At 39.2% G+C, this 17,717-nt stretch overlaps 1 protein-coding gene and 1 long non-coding RNA gene across 3 annotated transcripts in view; one reads left to right on the forward strand and one right to left on the reverse strand.

Annotated features, from left to right (window-relative positions):
• TMEM163 (transmembrane protein 163) overlaps positions 1 to 17,717 on the forward strand; it is an 87,924-nt gene that overhangs the window by 14,406 nt on the left and 55,801 nt on the right. The window lies entirely within an intron of this gene.
• Positions 8,928 to 14,265, reverse strand: LOC137477587 (uncharacterized). The gene is made up of 3 exons (XR_011001069.1): positions 13,820 to 14,265; positions 10,992 to 11,304; positions 8,928 to 9,440 (listed from the first exon to the last, which is right to left on the reverse strand). It is a non-coding gene; the product is annotated as an uncharacterized lncRNA (long non-coding RNA).

A 17,717-nucleotide genomic window follows, 5' to 3' on the forward strand; every position in this document is an offset into this window, starting at 1 on the left:
TTTTGGCACTTGCACCACCAGCTCTCCTTTCTGGAGAGATCTCTGAGCCATTTTTGTGCCAGGTGTGATGCTGAGAATAAGTAACATCTACTGCAGAACAGGATCTTTGGCTGAATCCTAAATGGAATTTTCTCATCAGATATGAGGATTGTTTACCTTCTGCTATTAAAAGTTTTGCTTCAAGGAACTGTTAAGTACAATGTATCTTTTCAATATATCTAAGTGAAGAAAATGCACATCTAAGTGCATTGTCCACAGATCACATTCTTTAGTGAAACATTTTAATGGCCAAAGAATGACAGTATTTCTCCAGGCTCTGAAAAGAAAAATTTTAGAAGAAAGATTTATTATTGTTTAGTGGGAGATTTAATAGGATGGAAATGCAGCCTGCAGTGTCAACTAGGATGCATAGCTGGGAAAAAAAGTAACTCCATGCAATCCCATTCTGGTAGGGAACAATAGACAGGTTAAGATATACTTGAAATGTTGATGTCAAATCCATATTTAGTGTGAATTGAGTTTACTGTTGCTCACAGGTCCATGGAAGGCACAGGGCAGAGCCAAGGACCCGGCATCGGACCTGGCCAAGGCCATGGAAGCCAGAGACAAAACTGATGGTGATTGCAGTGGTGGCAGATCACTTCCCAAATACACGGCTCAGGGGCTGTGAGAAAACTGCTCAACAGCTCCAGACAGCCTGTGCAGCACTGGTTTATGGGCATCAGTTTGCATGTGTGCTGGAGCATGCTGCCAGGAGTAAGGAAGACAGATGTAAGGCATCAGTCTCAGCTTGTTGTGCAAAACAGGGCTGTGTGTATGCCCAGAGGATTATTGTGTACCTCCCAAATTGAGAGACATCACTATTCTCTGACTTGCTGCTGAGGCTGACATATATCAGGCTATAATGTCTAACTATGCGGAACTAATAGTACCCAAAAGAGCCAATTCATCTGCTCATTTTTGTGGCACATTAAAAACTAATAGTAAACTGTGTCTCCTTTTCAGTTAGCAGGACTTGATATTTCTGTGTGCAATTGCCTGCAACAAGGAGAGATTATTTAACATTCCTCTCTAGCCATGAAAAACTAAGTCAGCAAATTAAATTATTAAGATTTTTAGTTAAAGAGGTAGAAATCATAGTTATGTGCCCTTTACCATATGAGTTCTGATTGTGGGAAACCTGTAGTTACTGCCTGTGAATGTGTCACAAACCCAAACCCACAATTATCTCATACTGAGAAGTGGGCAGGAAAATGATTCAATTTTTGTATTTTGGGTCCTGCCACTTGGGCAAACCCTACTCAAAGTGAAATTTCCTGTTACTCTCCCACTAAGAGATACTCACTGGGTTATTGTGTGTACATTTGCCTGCTGAGAAACATCTGGTGGATGAAAACAAGGCTGTGATTTAAGGGATAATGTTGCAAGTGATGTTTAGTGGCTTATGAAATCTTTAGACTTGAAATCACCTGAATACACTTAAGGTAATTTATAGGGACAGATCTTCAGCTGCAGGCCATAGATTTGTTGACTTCCATGGGTTTATTTCAATTTGAAACAAATGAGCATCAGTCCCTAAAGCATATGACAAATGATAGGATGGACTTGTACTAGAAGAGGTGTTTTCAGACTCTGTTTTGCATTTCCTTTGTGTTTTGGTAGTAAGTTGATTCTCACTTTTGTGAGGAAATATTTGCTTAAGGCAGTCTGTCTTGACTCTTACAAGCATTTTTAAACGCTGGGGAAAAAAGGTGAATTAACAGCAACTCAGATCCTGCTAGCTTCACAGAGGCTGGGCCAAGAATTTGCTCCAGGGACTGTTCTAATCCTGGGCATAGCCCAAGCTTTCTTTGTGGCTTTGGGAAAATGATTTTACTACCATAAGCTTGTTCTCCATCTGCCCACATCAGGCTTTGATAAATGAAAAGGTAACTGATTTTTCTGCCAAAAATTGGAGTATTTTGCTATATGGTAGCTGACACATTTATATACAACCTCTGTCTTTCAGAGTGACAACATGCTCTGAATTTTGTATGTGCAGGAAAGCATTGCTGGCTGCTCCATCTCAGTATTAGACCTACTGATTTGTGGGGTGATTTCCAGAGTTTGTTGTGGTTTAACTTGTGAAAACTATTTCAGAGTCACAGAATTTTTAATGCTGTAGTGTACTGAATGCATTTAGATGTCTTTGACTTCTTGTTGCGCGTGCAGGGGTAACTTTACTGTTGAGTGATGTGTTTTGGTCTGGTGGGTTTTGAGGAATGTGCTGCTACTCCTGATGTGTTTTGGTGGTGCAGTAAACCCAGTTACTGAAGAGCTGGAATAATTTGGAGACAATTTAGAGTAAAAGAAGAGGGTTGGGCAGTTGTGTAGACTGGTGGCTGTTGGTGGAATAGCTTCACTTTGTGCAGAGCCTCTCAAGGTCCCCGAAGTACTGAGGGGCTTGAATATTCTTTTTTTTTCTGCTTTCTTTTTTTTTTTTTTCCTTCCCCCTTTTGTAGGTGGTAGAAAAAGATAAATGTTATTAACATTGGTTTTTCAGTGCTGACAAGCTTACCTTTGTTCTCTTTCTTTGAGTAACCATTCTTATTGGTCAGGTAGAGGTTGGAAAGGATTTTTACAACTTGAAACTGCTGTCAAATGGGTACAATTGAGAAATGAAAAGGGCAGGAGAATGCTATGAAATAACCTGCCTTGAGTTCTAAATGTATGCAGTTCTTGAGATCAAGGAGGAAGTCTTTACAGAGGATGGCAGTTAAAAAAATTTGGAAGTCTCTTCAAGCAGCAAGTAAGATGGCTTTAACTATTGACAGTTGTCTGGAACACATTAGTGAGGCCTTGAATCTCAAGGAAGAACCTATTTTGCCATGTATCTGTTTGACCTGATGTTCAGTGTAACTTTTCATGTTTGATGCTATTTTTGCAGGGCTATGCTAGGTTTGTTGCATGTACTTTATCTCTTTTTGGGAAAAACTGAATTGGAGGTTTTTGTAACAAAGCTCAGCAGTCCAGAGTTCAAAGTAAGGTTTGAAAGCTGTATAAAATGTGCAGTTGGATTCCCTGAGGTTATCAAATGTTTTCCTCTTTTTGTTTTGCCAAGAGTTGAACAGACATTTGAGGTTTGTCTGGCTCGGGTGTGGCAGTCTAAAACTAGGTAAGTTACATTATTCACAGAATACATAGATTGGTCACTGCATTTACTACTCTGTAAGAATCCGCTGGTAATTTGTAACTGGGCTGTGAATATTTTTCAGGGCATGACACAGGGATGTGAAATGGGTGTCTAATGGATCAGATTAGGTACAGCATGCATGTCCGTGGAGATTGCTGTGGTGTTGGAGGATGTTTCCCTGCCTCTTGTAGGTGAAAAAAGAAGCACAAATCAATTTATGAAGTCTAAGGAAGTGTGCCAACATGAACACTGTCAAGCAGAATGGTGTCCCTGATGGTTTTTTTAGGTGGCTGGAAGTTTGTATTCCCCTGTTATAGAATGGAGAAGTCAGTCTTTCCATATTGTCTTAGAACCATAATAAACACCTTTCTGCATATGAATGTTCCCTTTATCTCTCCCCCTGGTGTTTTTAGAGCTCACTGTGAAATAAATGCTGTTCTGCAGTGACTGTGAGGCACACCGGAGTTTAGTGAGTTGGTGATTTGTTACCCTGGCTGGGTACTCTGCACATTTTCTGCATAGGCTTCCTGCTGCAATGCAGGTTTCTGCTAAGCAGTAAAAACCCTTGCTAAGTTTTGCTTTTGCAAAAAAACAAGTCAAAATAATAAGCCAACTTCTGTAGTAGAGGAGAAAAAGCTTGCTAAGTATGGTATGACTAAGACAACATAAAAAAGCACCCCAAATGCTGGGTTAAGTCTGTTTAAAAATTAGGATTGATGGTGCTTATTACTGATGGAATCAATTTTTCATGACCAAGCGCACATCACTTGTTTAAAGGACATGCTCCTGTGATGATGTGCTCTTTTCTGAGCCTGTTATACTTATTATTCCAGTGCCTGGCATGGAGAGGAACTTCAGATAGATTATTTCAGGAAGAACTACTAAAGGATTGCTGTCTTGCCTTATCTTCACAGCTACTGCAGCCTTGTGTGGCATTTGAAGATGTGGATAGGAAATAGGGAAGACACACAGAGAAGTTCTGAGGAACAGGAGATTATGTGCTAACAGTGCATCTGTTGGGTCTACAGGTTAATCCTGGGAAGGGTCCTGTGTGTCACAAAGTCCTGTTGTCAAATCTTTGAGACAGACTTTGTGTAAAGAGCTGCTTTCAGTCCCAGTGTCTTTGCTATTCTCGTGTGCACTGGCAAAGCTCAGTGTTCCTACAATGAGGAAAAGCCAAAAGGTTTTTTAATCATCATGTGGGTAGATGTCTTGGGTGTTTTTAGAGGTGGGAATTGTTCTGATGCTTGGTTTGCCTTTGTGCATTCTTGGCTTTACTGTGCTGTTGTACAGAGGTGAGCACAATCAGCCTTTCTTTCAATGGCACTCTTAAAAATGAAATTGGGCCTGAGGTTTCCATGACTTTCATCTAATTGAAGAAAGCAGACATACTCTCAGATGGAAAGAAGGGATGGATCCCAGTGAAGTAAGTGCTAAACACAAGTGGAAACAGACTCTTAAGTGGAGCATCCAGGGTAAGACCCATCAAACCTGGCAGCAAACTGCTTCACAAACAGGGAGGTGATAATCCATCAGCCTGCCCTACATAGTAGAGGGCATGTGGGAAAACAGATTGCACAACTGGGTTGCAGAGAAGCTGCAGGACTAACAATTTGGTTTGGAAATCTCATACAAATGTATAAACATCAGTGTGCAGATCCTGTGGTTTAAAGCAAGGGCACAAATGATGGGTCTGGCTAAGTACCATGTAACAAGAAATGACTTTGAGGGGATGTAGTGCTTCTAAAAGCATGTTCTCAGTTCCTGAGCAAGTCAAAGCTCTCAGGAGAGCTGGGGCTGCCGAGGGACAAGGGTTATAAACCCAGGCTTGCACTCTTGTGCCTGACAGTCAGTTCCCTTGCTGCTTGGCACAGGAAGCAAGGGTGTTTATGGCAGATAATGTTACAATACTGGTTTTATTCAGGAGTGTCCTACACTGTCATGATTTGAAACACTCAGAAATCTTTATAGAAAATACACTTTTGAATAGAAATAATTGAGTTTTCTGGAGCTTCTGGTATTCAGCTGTGTTTGTTTTAATTTCTCATACAAGTATGACTTGGTTATTCAAGAGCAGTAGAGGTCACATGTGGAACTGATTACCTTTGCTTGTAATTAATCTATTTAATTATCATTCAGGTGATACATTTTGCAGTTAGTTTAAGAAATTATATTGCTATCTGTTCCTTACAGGCAGTTTCACAGTTACAAAGCAGTTTCAGTCCAAAAAGCAGTAGTTTTGATCTTTGGTTTAAATGTGTCAATCTCTGGGGTCCAATTAGGAAGGAATGGTTCTTCCCCTTTCTTGGTGGCCTGGGATTCACATTTGTTGGCAGATAGAACTGCAAAAAATATTAGTTACTACACAGGGCAAAGACACCTTTTAGACCTTAACATTTACAATCTGTTTTCTCAGCTCTTTTTGTGTGTGTATACAATGATTTCACTAGGTTAGGTAAGGTGCAGGGAAATTAATAAAATGTATCCCATTAATGATGCTGTGTAGCTCCCCTGCTCATGGAATGTATCTGCCTTGATTTCACTTCTGTAACTTCAATCAGAATTGATTTTTGCCTTTGTGTGCTTCTGTCTTGTGATGCTGATGAAATTAAGATAAGAAATGTCGAGGCCCTGGGTCAGCAGAAGATGTTGATAAAGGGGTTCTGTTTGGGAGATATTTGGTACTTGTTATCTTCTCTGCAATCAATAGGAGTCCTTTGACGTAGGACAACATCAATAGCTGGGAAGAATTTGACATGCAAAAAAGTGCATGGCTTTAGGAAAATCTGAATTTGGTTTCCAGTTCTGGTGCTGGTAGGACATTTAACTGTTCTGTCACCATGTTGCACTTGGATTTTGAGGGCTGCATTTGGTTTTAGTAACTCTGATTTAGGATGAAGAATTAGAAATTAAGTAGAAATTAGCGTTTTAAATGACTGATGTTATTTGTTTTGTTTTCATTGAGATTATTCACATTGTGCTCCTAAGCCGTAGTAAGATCCATGATCTTGAGCTTTGATATTTTCAGGAAAGAATGTATTTTTCTAAGTATAGATATAGTAGAATATGGTATAGAATTCCTCCAGTTTTAGGCAAAAGTGACCGTGCTAGATAGTTAAAGAAAGCAGAGAAATACAGGAGAAGGTACTTAGGATCTTGAAGGAGGTTTAGAAGCAATTGCATGTGGTTTTGTTGAATTTCCTCCTTTTAGCTTCATCTATTATAAAAACTCCAAACAAGATTCAGAATTCCAACAGACAGGGACAATCCCCTTGGCCTCAGAGCGGGTTTTGTAGGATTTTTCCTCTTTCTTCAATAGGTTCAGAATTTAATTTGCTAACAGTATTAATGATTGCAATGAATATTTGGTTTTCCCCATTAGAAAACCTTCCCTTGGCTCATATGACCCTTCTGGAATGTTTTCTGCCTTTGCTTGCTATGATGAAATCCCCAATGGGAATACAGTTTTCTGTACATGAAACATTTGTTAATCTTGCTGTGTTCATTTCCAGTGGTGGTCAACTCCAAGTGGAAGAGCAAAACCTAATCCTTTATGTCCCACTGTTTTCAGTGGCAGCAATACAGGGGTGTGGCAACCCTGATCCATGTAAACTCCTTACTCCATGCAAGCTTTTGTCTGTTTGACAGTTGGAAAGAGGGAAGTTTGGGCATTGAGAGTTATTAATCTTCTCAAATATTCGTTCACCACCTGTGGCAAAGGCTGCCCTGCTCTGTGTTTCGTTTCACAGCAGCTGTGCTCCTGAGTCACAGGGAGAAGCTCACACGTAGTGTTTGCCTCCAGTGCCGTGCCCACTTCCACAGGCACTCGGGAGGGATGCAGAACATCCTGTTACTTTGCTGTTTTGTGAAATGGTGATTAAATCTGAGCTCTTGAGCAAATAACAAAGTGATTCATAACTCTGCACAGAGCACATGTTGAATTTGGAGATTAGTAAAAATAGTAGGGATGGCTGCTTCAAGCATCTATCAAGTTTCTGACTCAAAAATTAAATGGCAATTTCTTTACTTTCTTCTTTTTGGATTACAGAAAGAGGGAATTTAGCTTTAAGGGATAGGAAGGCAACAGAACCTGGATCCATGAATTCTTTATGCACTTCTATTGTTTTCCATCAAATGCAAAATTTTCAAATAGAAAAGTTTCTTAGCTTTTAAAATATTTCTAAATGTTTAATTGCGAAGACAGATGATTTATCAAACAGATAAAGAATATTAGGAACATCCTCTCTTCTGTGCTCACTGTAGAGGTAGTGATGCAATATTTCAGATATTTCATGATACAGACTGTTTTGCTGATGTAGTTCATATGGTTAATTGGATTTAGCAGGAGTTAGGTCAGTCTTGAATGTAGTAGACTTCAAAGCAATATGTTTGAATGGTTTTCAGTCCCTAGCAACTGAATGGCTCGTCATCCTAAAAAATTAAATTAAGTTCTCCAGAAGTACTTGAGAAAGCAATTGTTTTGTAATTGAGGTTTAGGATTGGAAAGGAAAGGTTGGAGAGGGAGAAGCAGTCTTATTCTGGAAAAGCACATTACCCTAAATGCTGTTTGTTGAGCAAGAGAGAGATCGAGGGTCCTAAGAAAGACAGAAATTGTGTTTGCCTGTACTTCAACCCCTGAAAGAGTAAACAAGTAGCTCCTGCTCCTCTCATCCAGATGGAGACAAAGAGAACACAGATGCAGCCCAAATTCCAGTTTCCTGTTGAGATGTTACTGACTCTTAAAGGAAGATGAACACAAGCTCAGAGTCAGTCTGGTGGGTGTGGTGGGTTGTTGGGACACTAATCAGTGCGTAACTTGTCCCCTCTGACATTCTTCTCTTTAATTTTAACTTTATCTTCTGAAAAATTGGAAAGATTTTTTATTTTCTGAATAAAAAACCCTTAGAAGAAAAACTCCATTAGAATTACATTACATGCTTAGTAATATAAGATACTATTTTAGAAGTTATAAAATATTTAACGAAATGCATATTCCCTTTCTCTTCCTCCTTTCCCCCCCCCCATACTTGTTGGTTTTGTGTTTCTTTTTTTTTCCAAGTGCCCACTTGTTTTGAATCTCAAGTTATGCTTTGTTCAAGTCCTTAAACAGTACATTTCAGACCGTTCTGATCACTGAAAACTTTATTTTTTATTACATTTTTATCATTCTTAGGTGAAAGTAAGTGGTCTTGGTTTGTATATACAATGATTATTGACTTCAGGGGCAGGTACCTGTTCTTAAGCTACTACCTGGCTTCAAATAAGATGAACATTGATATCTTTGCTGTGTGGTGTCAAGGGCATTTTAACCAGCTCCTCTTTGTTTCTGTGATTTCCCTGGCTCTGACTCTGTTGTTTTGATCATGTCTCAAAAGTGCAAATTCAGGTCCCAACTCTGTACTGTGTTGCAGTATTTTATGCTTCTGGTTTATTATTTATCACTAAATGCCTGTGAATTGGATTATATTTACTATTGCATGCCACTGGGAAGGTTGCACTGAAGAAGAATAATTTGAATACTGATTTTAGAAGTCTGACTCTTAATATCTCAGGTGACCTCTTTGAACATTCTCCCAGTGGATAGTTTTCCATTACATGTTGTTTTCTTAAAATGTTTAGGAGGAGTTGTTATAGAAATATTGCAGCTTTTTCCCATATCTTCTTCATTTTCAGAGAAATTTTTCTGCCCTATTTTCAGAGTTATATTTATGCTTATTAATGCTTAAGGATTCATAGGCCAGGGCACTGGCCTTCAAGTTTCTTGTTTTCAAGACCTAACCCCTTGCTGGGGATTGGCAACTCGGGATTTCAGATTTAATTGTGTTTGTCATGCTGTGCCCTGTGTTAACAGGCAGCTTTTGAAATTGATCAAGTCAGGGATTGAAGTCGATGAAGTTGTGAAGCTTGAGTCACTTCTCTGTCAGCATTCAGAATTTCAGGAGGAAGCCCATGAGGGGTTGGTTAACAACTGCTTGTGAGGAGTGTTTTTGTTTTCCTTTGGGAAACCCAGTGTTGGTGAAGCACATTTCATTAGGAACCGAAGATGAAGGAATGGTTGTCTAGCTGAGAAGTACATTAATGAATTACTGACAAATATTTATGCATTGTTGGCTTCTGACCTGAAGCCTGACTTGGGCATGTGTTGGGTTTCCATGCGCAACAAGACTGTAATTATCAGACAGAGAGCATGGTAATAGTCCTCATGGGTACTTCCAGTAATAAATATAATTGAGTTCACTGAATAACAGTCCTAAATGTGCATTGATTTCTGAAAAGAGAAAGAAATAGCAAAATTATTTCCAATTAAATACTTATTTTATTAGTGCAGGAGTTCAGGAGGAATCTTATAAATTTACCACTATGCTTTGAAGCAATCTACTGGGAGAAATTGTAGTTTTAAAAATTGCACAATGAGTTAAATTTATACCAACTCAAAATACCAAACTGTTTTAACAAGCTGTGTGCTGTATAAATGAATAGATTAAAGCTGTGTTTGTGTCAGAACCTGAAGGTGCTACCACTGTGGAGTTCTACTCCAGCAGCTTTCACACATCACATGGCAGCTGGGCAAGATGCATTGCTATTAAATCAGCAAGGCTATCAAAGAAAGCGCCTCTGAGGTGTCTGATCTGTTTCATCTGATAATTAAATGGTAATTATGCAGTCAGCCATTCTAGTGTAAAAGTTTGTTTAAGGCAATGTTGGAAATTAAGATCTTATGTAGAGCTAGAGACTTTTTTGGGGGTATACTCTACTTTTCTGATCCCTAAAATTGGGTGTATCAATAAAAAATGTTCATGGATTTAGAATAAGAATAACCACTGAAAGAAATATCAACAAAAAGATGCTAGAAAATTTAATTTAATAATTCCATCCTTTAAAGCATCTTGTTGCTTTAAATGGGAAATGATTTTTTAACTAAATCAAAAGCCTACTGTGGAGCTCCATACCAAGAGAAACATGTGACACATCTTTTCTGCATAAATATTGGAACTAAGAGATCTAGTGTGCAAGGACTGAAAGCTCTCCTCACTGAAAAATATTTTATAACCTTGATACTAAGTTTATGCTGCGTAAAAATCTATATATTCAAGAATACACCCTATTTCCCCTCCTGCCATATGAGACTGTTTCCCTCTATAGTGAATTCGGTCTCCCAGATGCAGTATTTTAATTGAATAATTTTGTTAGCTCAAGTTTTCCATATTTTTTTTCTAATACTGACTTTTTATCATCATCATCATGTGTATATATATATATATATATATATATGTATGTATGTAGTCATTGAAGACTAATTCAACATTGGAATGATTGCACTGTGAGCTTCACTATTGACTTCATAGCATGAGTTTTTCTGGTTCTGATTTTGCAAGTTGAAAACATTTGGAGGAACTTGAAAATCTCACTTATATTTTTGGTAGCTAATATTTTACCTAAGGGGAACAGCTCTTTCCAACTTATGCAGTGATTATTTCTAATCCTGGAATAGTGCCTTCTGATGTCTTAGCATTTGGAAGTACAAGTGATACTTGATATAAATTATTCAGTGTTCTTGAAATATCATTTATAACATAATACAGTATAGTCTTACTGGTGGCTGCAAGGCATACTCGGCCTATGGGCTTATTTTGTGCAGACCTGGACTAAAAGGACTGAAGAGAGCAATGAAACAGCAAATGAGATGGGAAGAGGTGCTTCCTTGGAGCAGTTCTTTGGTTTCCTGCTTATTCTATCCTTTGAACATTCACCTTTCACTCTTCTTAAAACAGTGATCTCTTCCTGAGCTGGGTGGCTGAGTCTGAGATGAGCACCTTACCTTACAAAGGAGAAGGTTCAAAGCTTCACTGGGAGAAAGAAATGTTCTCAGTGGATTTGCTGAGTTGATCACATGCTTTATTTAGATTTGCAATCAAATGCATTTCAGCTCTTCACATGTATTTGCTTCTGAAGGTCTCACAGTGCATGCACAGAAAGGGGTGTTTGGCTCATTTTCTGTGTCTCCAAAGAGTCCTGCAGTAGTTTAAATTCAAGGGTTTGCAAGATCAACACTGGTTCTCCAGAGATGTCTTCAGCAAATCCCAGAAGTTAGTGACAGTATCTAAAGCTCTTGCCTTTTACAGAATAATGTTCTGCTTTGAAGAAAGGAACCTCTGTAAGTTATTGATCATTTCTTGTGCTGTTTCTGATGTGGTTATGAATTAAAACTTAAGCAATGGACTTTGATGTCTGAAATAATCAATCTGGCATGAGGAACCTGAGTAAACATTCAGCATTTGCTCTTCTAATGCATTTACAGATTTAAAAATCTGATGGAGTTGAATAGGCAGCCCTTAGACTTTTGACTGGAACACAATTATCCCAGCCCTTAGACTGGGATACAATTTAAGGATCACAACCATCACAGATTTTTTGATAGCTAGGCTTGATATATTTTGCTGATGGGATAGTACTGAGTAGTGCAAGTATATTGAATTGCCCTGTTATCATTAGTGGACTCTGCAGAGAAAGACAAAGTCCACAAATACAAATCATAAATATGTCAATAGAATCATGCAAGTGAGGCTCATTTAACCTTGTTTAATAGAGAAGAATCACTTAAAAATTGTTATGGGATATTTCATTTAAGGTTTGGTACTTTGTTTTTCTTGGGAGAGGCTGCTCTTTGGAAGCATAAACACATTTTCTGCCACAAAAAATGTTTAAAGCTAATAGTTGGACATCATCCTTTGCTAGCTCTCAAGTGACAGATATAGCAGACAGGGCTTTGCTGGTGTCTTCTTGAACAGCATGCAGCATGGTTGACTGGACTAAGGACACCACACAAACAGAAACCTAGAGGATTTTCTGTCCTTGCCTCCCTCACCATCCCTATCTCAATTTTTGTGGTAATCATGAGTGCCCTGGCTTAGCCAAAGTTCTCTGTAGGACTTGGTAACACCCCCCATCCACTAATGTCTCCTGAAAGCAGACAACAAAGGTGTCTCTCCCTAGCAGAAGAGAAGATGGCTTTTGTAAATCCACTGCCTTTCCTCCCTCCTGCTAAGCGTTTTCTTCTGGACCAGGGTGAGTCCCTGGGAACCATGTAGGTGTTCACCTCATTTGCTCAGATTGGTCAGGGGTATGACACAAAATGGCATTTTGCTGTCTGTAGCTTAGCAGAAGCTTTCTTTTAGCTTCTTATTTAGCTGTTTACCCTAATGGTGTTTTAAGTGGTATTTTTAATTTGGCACACCTGAACAATCAATATCATTAAAATGCATTTTAGAGAGAAGCTATTGAATGATTTATTCAGAAGATGCAGAGCTTAGACAGGAGATAATTATACCTTGCCTGTATAAAACTCACATTCTAAGCACCAAGTCTAATGACAATAAAAAATCACAGAATTTGCAGTTGTAGCTATTAATATTTCTTAATGAATATAGGGGGTTTTATACCTTAGTTATGCAAAAACTATTTTCAGATGGGAAGATTCTGAATTATTCATGTTCCAGTCATGCATCAACAGATATGTGTCCCTTGAGAAGCCAGTGCTGTGTATTCTGCTGTTTGTTGTTTTTGGGTTGGTTTTGTCAATATTTTGTGGGGAGACTGGCAATTAGTAAACCAGTGTAACAGAAAACTGCTCTCATAATGGCAGACATGGAAAAGATAAGTAATTTGACCCACTGGAGAGGATTATGTTTAAAATGTATTTGGATTTTATTTCTTTCTATTTATTTTTTATCTCCCTGCTAATTTCATTCTTGTTATCTTTTAAATAAAATCAGCAGTAATAGGATTACAGATCCATTGAAATCCATCTCTGCAGACTGTGCATGATGGCTGTTGCTATGCAAAACTGTTGTTGTCTCATACTGAGAAGATTCCAAAGATTCTTGGTGGTACATTGTGCTTAAAAAGCACTTTTCCCGGTGATGACTCCTTCAAAGGTCAGTTTTTTATTTATTAGATTATGGGCCCTCCCCCAAACATTGCAAAGTACTCTATAAATAGGGCACGAAAATACAAATACCTTTAAATAGTTTGCATGCATAATGATTCCTAGCAATCCGGTGATAACTTGGATTTCTGTGTGTGTTTGGAGAGCACAGCTGTTCTGACTAGAAATGCTGTCTGCCCTGGAGCTCTCCCTCTATTTTGTGGCCCACCAAGGAATTGTTATTTGGGGACATACTACATTATTTAGGGTAATTAGTTGGGCAATAGTGACTTCTGGGTTTCTTCCAGCAGTGACACTTCATCTGAATGCTGGTTTCAGGGACAAACTGCTCTGGTAACATGGAGTAAATTAAACAGGGATCAAAGTGGTTCACTGATTTATTGATGGCAAGTAATTAGCTGGCAATCAGTAAATTGTACATTAAGGATCAACGCCAGCAGTGCAATGGATAAGCCACAACATTAAGACACTTGAAAAATGTCTATTTGCAACATCAAGCTCCCTTGTACAATTAACCCTAACCTCCCCAAGGTTATATGTGCACCCCCATATCTTCCTTACAGAAATAAAGTTTGGAGCCTGCCCTGGCCATGTGCTGGATGTGTTGCCACCCCTCCAGTGGTGACAGTGTGAGTGTTCTGTGTGTCCTCCAAGGCACATCCTGGGCACTTCCTGAGGTCTCTGTGTCTTCTGGGTCCTACCTGTGCTGTTCCTGGTGGTGTCCCACGACTTGGAGTGCTGGCTCCACATGGAGCCAGGCAAGGAGGCTGCCCAGCAGCTCCAGGGCAGGGCTGTAGTGCTGCTGGGGGGACTCCAGGTAGTGCCAGGCACCCTTGGATTGCAGCTGTTCCCATGCTGTTTCCTGCTGTTGTTACAAATGCTTATGTTTCTTTGTTTCAAAAGTTTCTTCATTCTTCCCCTCTTTAGCACAGCCAGTTTTGGGCACACAGTTTATTTCAGTCTTCTCACCATTCCTGTAGGGATTACTTGTATCCTGACATTTTGTTCTCGTAGACAGGGAATGCTGGATGTTCACCCCCTTTCAAGTAAGTGTTTCAAAGTCAGATGGATGTTTCTTATTCTCTCTGTTATGAATTCATCAAGGCAGGCCAAAACTTACAGAGCGGATTGGGCCCTGCAGGGATTGTTCTGCATTTTGTATCATTCTCTCTGAAGTCACAGAATCAGGCAGTAGCAGAGCTGGAAAAGGTACCCCAGAGTTCAGACTGCCAATTCCTGGCCTAAGTGTTAGAGACATTTTGCCTTCTTGCCCTCGAATTCCTACCTACTTACTCCAGCCTGCTCTAGTTTTTCTGAAGTTCAAGATAAGTATTTAAGTTATGATGATAATTGGTATTGTATCTGTTTCTTATTTGCACTAAGGTCTCCAAGCAGTTTTTTTCCTTTCAGAAATAGCTTGAAGTTTAATAGGTTTCATGTGGATATCCATATGATGAGGGACCTGCAAAAATCTGATTGTAGAAAGCGGGTCGTTCCTGGGATTTGATTCTTTGTGTTGAGGAGTAAGAATTACAGCCTTCAGCATTTCTGGAAACCTTGGAAGGTGTAAGCGTTGGCTTAGCTAAAGAGCTGAGTAATTCACTCAGAAAACAGTGAACAGTCTGCAGAGTGGGGTTTTTTTTTTTTCCCTCTGAGCTCTGCCAATGTATGTTATGGAAAAATGGCTAAATGAGGAAACTCATGAAAACATTTCCTCAATTCACACCTCCCACTCAACTGACAGTTCAAAAACTGAGTCAGAAGGGCTAAGAATTGCTCAAAAGTACTGTTGGAATTTGGCAAGGACTTTGGAGCTAGGATTTTATCTGTTTTGTAGTAAGATAGCTACTGCTGTCATCAGCTGCCATAAGTTTTGACCATGGAAAGTCCTTCACTGAAGATTTAATGGTTCCAATTAAATTATTATTTTCTTGCCTCTTATTCATATTTTTGATATTGGGAATCCTTTGAATCTCTGTTTTGGCAGGAGAGTAGCACACTGCTGTTGTGTTAAATTCAGCTTCCTCTACTTGCTCCATATTTTATTAGATTGTGTTTAACTGCACTGTCCATGGCTGCAGTTATCTAAAGAATTGAAATACTGCTGGATTGCCCATGTAATGGTAAAACAAAGTGTTAGTACTGTGAGCACCAGGAGGCAGTTTTACTTCAGCATTCAGGTGTTTGATGTCTGCCTAACACACCATTCCCTAGGACAGCCACTGTGGGGTTAGGAGGGTCAGGTCCTGCTTCACCAACCTGATGTCCTTCTACAGCCAGACAGCCCACTTAGTGGATGAGGGCAAGGCTGGGGATGTATCTATCTGGACTTTATCAAAGCCTTTGAAGCACTTCCCACAGCATTCTCCTGGAGAATCTGGCTGCTCATGGCTTGGACTGGTGCAGTTTGCTGGGTAAAAGCCTGTCTGACATCCAGTCCCAGGGAGTGGTGGTGACTGCACTTACATCTGTCACCAGTGGTGCTTCCCAGGGCCCAGCCCTGTTTCATTAACGTCTTTACTGAGGATCTGCACAAGGGGATCAAGGGCACTCTCAGCAAGTTCATGGACAACATCAAAGTGGGCAGGAGTGTGGATCTGCTGGAGGGCAGGAAGGCTCTGCAGGGGAATCGGGACAGGCTGGATCAAAGGGCTGAGGCCAACTTGTGAGGTTCATATGGTGATCATGAGAATTAGGTATAGTGGGGGGAAGAAAGGGCACCTTATTCATACAGCTTTGGTTATAGCTGTTTTTGTCTTCTTCATTGATAAATCCAAGGTTTGCTGGATTATATTCTTAGAATATCAGACTGGGTGGAAGGGGAGAGTTTGAGAAAATGGTCGTTTCAGAATAAGCAGCAGTATTATATATATTACTTATTTACATTTCTTTATTTGAATTTTTTAAAATTTAGTTGCCACTTTACACAAATGGAACTGCCTCAGTGCATGTGCTAGAGCTTGAATTGAAACTGTTTCATGGTTAAAATCTGAATTTATTTTCAGCCCAGTTGTGTTAGCCATCTCCAGGATGATTTTAGACTGCAAGTTGCTAAATCGTATAAAGGTCTGTATGGGACTCTCCAATAGGAGTAGAAAAAAAGTAAGTTTCTAGGGACTTGGTGTGTATTTTCAGCAGCCTAATTGATACTACACTGTACCAGAGCAGGATGAGTTTTGTACTTGTGTAGAAAATTTACTCTGGTCTTTTGTGACTTTTTATTTTCTTTAAAAATTGTAAAATAGAATCTGATCTGCTTGACCATACATGGGTGTTCTTTTTGTTTGATTAAACAGAACTGGCATAAGAGAAGTGTGGAATTTTACTTCTAAACTCACTATAACTTAGCTCTGATTTGAGCAACCTCTCACTCTGTATCACACTTTTATGTCTTGTTTTGGGGAAAGGAATGACTACAGAAATACAGTGGCTCTAAACCCATTGGAACATCCAGTATTTATGTGGAAAATTTAATGAGGCTTTCAAAAAAACCCTACCTCTAAGGTGAGTGTTTAATATACTTTAGAAAGTTATGTGTTGCAGTAGACTGTAGTGGCATGACTGGTGTTACTAAGTGCATCTGTTTTGCTCACAAACAGATATAAATACAAATTATTTTTGTTGTTGACATTAATATTTATGTTTCAGGGTCTGCATATGAAATAGGAATTCTGCTGAAAAATGAAGTCTGTTCCAGGCTGCTTATTATACATATGAAGCTTTGTACCCGTTGTTTTATTCCAGTTATTTTAAAAATAGAAATCAAACAGATTTCTTTTTTCCCTAATATGCATATTGGATCTGGTACAAGGACTTTTAGACTGCAGACAACTAAAGAACATAAGACACCTTTTATTTCATTATTTTAACTTGAAAACTTAAGTGCCTTACTTCTTTTCAAAAGCAATCCCTCGAGGATGTATAGGCAGTGCTGTGAGGTGAACATTTAATCCAGATGTTTCTAAAGTGCTCTAAGAAAGCCATCAACTCTTGTTGAGCAGTTTGTACATTTTTCTTTTCTGTCAAATCAAAAAATCTTCTGGCTATCTCAGCAGGAGAATGCTATGTACAAGGGCTACAGGAAAATAATATGCATTTTCTTGAGTTTACTCAATCTACAGTAACTCAAAATATTGGCACATTACACCAGAAATGTAATATAGGAGGTGTTTGTGAATCTAGTATAGGCAAGGATTTTACCTTTCCTTTAAACCACCAAAAGTGGGAGATGCTTTGTTTTTTTCTTTTTTTTTTTTTCATGTGTAGGCATGTACACAAAATTTTTTGGTTTGTTTTGTTTTTGTCCAGATTCCCAATCTATACTCAAGGCACCCAAATTCTCCAACTGCCTAAACCAATGCTTGACTTTCTCTGAATGTCTCTCTTGACTTCAGCGACCCAGGTTCAAATCTAGCAAGTACTTGGAGGCTAGTGAACTTGGACGATGTCTTTGGCAAGTACTTGGAGGCTAGTGAACTTGGACGATGTCTTTGTGTAGTGGTTTTGGTTCGCCAGTTTCAGATTTAGGATTAGGTGAGATAGGATTAGGAGACAGTTTTTTTGTGGCTCTGGAGCTGCTGGCAGGACATTTCCACGCTG

This window comes from Anomalospiza imberbis, chromosome 7 (genome assembly GCF_031753505.1).
Source record: "Anomalospiza imberbis isolate Cuckoo-Finch-1a 21T00152 chromosome 7, ASM3175350v1, whole genome shotgun sequence".
NCBI classification, from domain to species: Eukaryota; Metazoa; Chordata; class Aves; order Passeriformes; family Viduidae; genus Anomalospiza; species Anomalospiza imberbis.